A 4,847-nucleotide genomic window follows, 5' to 3' on the forward strand; every position below is an offset into this window, starting at 1 on the left:
GGGAGCAAAGAGGCTAAGAAGTGGCTCCCCAAAGGACAGAAAAGCTCTTATAGAGGATATGGGAAGAAGACAAAATCTCCCTTTGCTTCCTTCAAACCCTGCTTAGTACCGAGTGTCTAACACATACTCTGAATCTCACATAGTATGTTCTGCATGCACGAAGATGAAAGGCATTATGAAAATAAACATGAGAACCTGCCTTCATCCCTGTGTGCGTGTGTGTGTGTGTGTATTATGTAGCTATGTCTTGCAGTCTAGGAGTTGGCTTTCTCCTTCTGCTCAAATAATCTGTTATTGTGGTTAAAACTCTGTGAAACTGTCTTCTGTTGCATTTTCTAGCCACAGATAGAAACTGCTCTTGCCATAGCTTCATGTCATCCTTGAAGGATGCCTTCCCCCTGTGTTTGCATGATTCTCCTCTGTCACTCACTTTGAGGAAGAGATACCTTGTCTTGATAGTGCCAATGCCACTCATATATCGACCCATAAGAATGAATCTATATTGTTCAGCCGTCATTATTATCATCAAACAAACATTAAACACTGTGGCAGATAATCTTGTCTGCCAGCCGAATGAGAGTTCAGAAAGCATAGCTGCTCCTGACGTTTGCTGCCACAGGATAGAGGGATCATCATTTAGGATCCTTCCTCTCATGCTTCTCTTCTCTCTTACAGGCCTCTCTGTCAGGAATTCTCAATTATTTGTATCTATTGAAATCCTGCACACTTTTAACCTCTTATGGCATGTGCCACCTCCAGGAAGTCCTTGTGAGTCTCTCAAGTGCATGGGATATCCATATTTTATGATTTTCCTTAGGTCACAGTAGTACACTCATCGTGCATTTATGTTACGTCCACTCCCTAGATGGTAAGGTGCTGAGAATAGTGCTTGGTCTTATTCATATTGCGTCTCCCTCAGTCCTTCACACACGGTGCTCACAACAGGGTGTTTTGGAATTTTTTTCCTGAAGTCCTTTAATACCTGGCTTTGACACATAGTCTTCTTGGATTCGTCTGAATTTGAGTTGGCTTTTGTATTTGAGGTAGAAAGTAGTTTGGCACATGGAAAATGAAGAAAATTGAAGAATAGGCAAAGGAACATAACAGAAGATGCCAGTCAATATCTTATACTGAGAATCTTATGACATGCAGTAAAAATGTAGTGGGAAGTTAAAAGATAGGAAAGTAGAGAATGAGGAAGGGAGTTGAGATGGAACCTTGGGAAACACAATTAAGTTAAAGATTATAAGATATTTACATTTATATGGCAATTTTCTCTCAAGGAACTTAAAGGAATTGCAGTAATACAGGCACAGGTCAATCCCTTGCTATCCGTTTTATATCACCAGAGACAAGATAATGCCTGGATGCAAGAAAGAATTTAGTTATTATTTGTGGGATGAGTATATGAAGTTCTTTGTATTTTGGAAGAAAGAGGGTTTATTAAAGAACACTGGATTACAGAAGGATGGTAGAGAAAATGAAGATAGGTCTCTAGGTTTTAGCCTTACTCAATTTCAGGAAGATATATAGCGGTGGCAGGGGAAAGGGTGGGAAACAGTGGTGAGAGCTGATCAGATCTTGAATCTTCCTGGTAAAAAGATGGATGTAATGTTGGTACAAATGCAAATTATTAGATGCTGGCTCTACTCAGCTCAGCTACAGAAGTAGCAGGCCTCCGACAGAAGCCTGAGCTCTAGATATGCTTGATCTCAGCAAGCTTATCTAACATAGCTGATAGTGGAAGTTTTTCTGTTGTGGTGAGAACACTTAACATGAGATTTAGCCTCTTAGCAAATGGTTAAGTGTACAATACAGTGTCGTTAGCCACAGCCACAATGTTATATATTAGATCTGGAAAACTTAATCATCTTGCATAACTTTTCTTAAAGACACGTTCCCAGGCTTCCTTAAATCAAGACACCACTCCTTCTGTTAGATTTCTCACTTGAAAAAGAAACACTGAATTATCCACAGTGAGTAACCCTGAAATAATACTGATAGTGTTTTCTTCTGTGGGCATAATGCAGAGTGGGTGTAAAAGTGGGTACAGGAAGTGGTACAAACTAACAGAAACAATATAGTGAGAGTGGAGAAGGAAAAAGCCCAGCTTAAAATAGTTTGTCCAGTAAATAATTATCAAAAACATAGTGTGCATCAGTAAATAGCCCGTTGGAGGGAAACACATTGATATGTTTGGGGAATAATGAGGGCGATTTGGCTGAGAGCTGTGGGACATGGGAGAAGGGGATGGTAGGCGATAAGATCTGAAGGGTGGCCAGAGACAGACGGGGAAGAGATAAGCAGTTTGGATTTCATTCTAAGTTTGATGCCTACACCTTGGAAGCTTTTTTTTGGTTTTGTTTTTTCCTAGAGAGGGTGTGAGAGAAGGGGGGAGGGACAGAGGAGAGGGAAAAGACAATATTAAGCAGGCCCCACACCCAGCACAGAGCCCGACATGGGGCTCAATCCTGAGACCATGACCTGAGTTGAAACCAAGAGTCTGACGCTTAACTGACTGAGCCACCCAGGCGTCCCACCCTGGAAGCTTTTGAATGAAATGACATAATCTGATTCAGTTTTTTAAAAGCTCTGCCTTGTTGCTCTGTGGAGAAGGAAGTGTAAGAGGGCAGGAATGGAAGCAAGTTGACTGGTGGGCTAGCTGAGGTTAAGTGTGGATAACACACAAGGATGGTAGCAGGAAAGCCAGCAAAAGTGACTGGATTTAGGAAATGTTTTGAGATATACAAATTGACAAGACTTGCAGATAGATTTATTGTAGGGGAGAGGGAGAGAAATTCAAAGATAACTTCTGGGTTTTTGGACTTAACAGCTAAGTCAGGTGGAACAGACTGGAGAGGGAAGGCTCTGGGCGGGGAGAGCAGATGCTTAATAGACACTCTCTGGGGATGATGAGTGGGCTGTTGGATACATGAGCCTGGGGTTCAGGAGGAGGGCAGGGCTAGATATATGCTTTGGGTAGTCATTAGTAGAGAGATGCTATTTACATGCAGGGACTAGCTAGGGCCATATGGAAGAGTATTGATAGAGGAAAAAATGGAGCCCGGCCTGCATCCCGGGCAGTCTAGCATGTAGAAATCAAGAAGAAGAGAAGGAGGAAGCAGAAGAGACAGAGGAGGGGAGGCAACTGAAGAAGCAGGAAAATTAGCATGGTAGAGTGTCAAAAACAAAAACAAGTCAGTAAGGAAATGATAACTCAAACACTGCTGGAGAGTTGAGAGAGATGAAGTTTGAGAGCTGGCCACTGTGCAAAGCAAGAGGGAGGTGCTAGTAAATTGACTGAAGCAGGTTGAGCAGATAGTAAGAGGCAAGGAAGTTGAAATGACTATGTCCACTAGTTTTAGCCACAAAGGGAAGAAGAGGAATGAGACTGTGGTTGCAAACAGGAACAATTCTTCCACTGCAACAGGAGGAAAGGCAGAATTTAAGGGTGTAGATGCCGGTAGAGACCAATTTGATATTGAAAACAAGAAGCCATTATCTTCAGACGGCAAGAAAAAAAGAGGAAAGCAATTTTACTTTCTTCAGAATCATCCATCGCCATATTTGTTGCTTGATGAAATGTTAGATCATGGAAAATGGAAACTGCAGTGGGGCCTGTGATTACTCACTTGGTGTAAATTTATTTTCATGCTTCATGTTCATACACAAGTTGTTTAAACTAGTAATTTTAATCCTTAGGAAAGCTTGTGAGACAATTCTGTGCAGAAAAATAAATGACATAAAAACATTTAAAATGTTTTAAATTGCTGTTTGGGCATCAAGCTGAAACATAATTTTGCTTTGATTACTATGTCCTGTTCTGCATGTATCTCTACAAGTATTAAAAAAAACATAGTGGAAAATTTAGTGGTAACAGGTGATTCTACAAATAGTTATTCTTCTGAGCTGTTATGAAATAAGCATAAATGTATAAACAAAAAACAGCTTGCTCTGGTTAGTTTCTTCAAATTCTAATATACAGAATTTTAATGCTGTTTGTCTCTGCTTTGCTAAGTAACAGTGGACCAGCAATTTAGCTATTCTATGACCATTCAAATATGTAAAATTGTTGACAAAGAACCAGGGTTTTAAGATCTCAGGGTCCTCTTAATAAAGCAGTATTAATACATATTTTTCTGATTTTTGTATTGTAGTAAAATATATATAACATAAAATCTACCATTTTTTAAAGAGAGGGACAGAGGTGGGGGAGGGGCAGAGGGAAAGGGAGAGAGAGAAGAGAGACTCTCAAGCAGGCTCCATGCTTGATCTCACAACCCCAAGATCATGATCTGAGCCAAAATCAAGAGTTGGTTGCTTAACTGACTGTGCCATTCAGGTGCCCCTATTTTAACCATTTTTAAATGAACAGTCAGTAGTATTAAGTACATTTATATTGTTGTGCAACCATCACCACTATCCATATCCAGAACTCTTTCAAAAAAATATGAAAGTCTTTGTCAATTTTCATGCCATCATTGAGAAGGTACCATGCTAATTTTCTCTGTTATGTTCTAATTTTAGTATATGTGTGCCAAAGTGACTACTTATTCACATTTTAAACACTTACTTACATAAAGAAGAAAAAAATTATAGAAACTGTGACTCTGAAAGAAGAAAAAACTATGGAAACTGTGATAAGCAAGAACCATTTGATTATTATTATCAAAATAAAGCCTTGTCCATAATGTTCCATATCAAGATATTGAGGCATGGAAGGTGACTATGATATTCCTCAATAAAATACTCTTTGGTTGTACACTCAGAGCCAGATTATTGGAACCAAGGTGATCATTGCTATATTTTCCTAATTTTCTGGTTGAAAATGAAACAACTAAGCAAGG

The 4,847-nt window shown here is 39.6% G+C and overlaps 1 non-coding gene across 1 annotated transcript; it reads right to left on the reverse strand.

Annotated features, from left to right (window-relative positions):
• Nucleotides 1-4,444: 4,444 nt before the first annotated feature.
• LOC123789739 (U6 spliceosomal RNA) lies at nucleotides 4,445-4,550 on the reverse strand. Its single transcript, XR_006778898.2, has one exon. It is a non-coding gene; the product is annotated as a U6 spliceosomal RNA (small nuclear RNA).
• Nucleotides 4,551-4,847: the final 297 nt, after the last annotated feature.

The sequence above is a fragment of the Ursus americanus genome, chromosome 3, assembly GCF_024610735.1.
Source record: "Ursus americanus isolate L20-20 chromosome 3, mUrsAme1.1.p, whole genome shotgun sequence".
Taxonomy (NCBI): Eukaryota; Metazoa; Chordata; class Mammalia; order Carnivora; family Ursidae; genus Ursus; species Ursus americanus.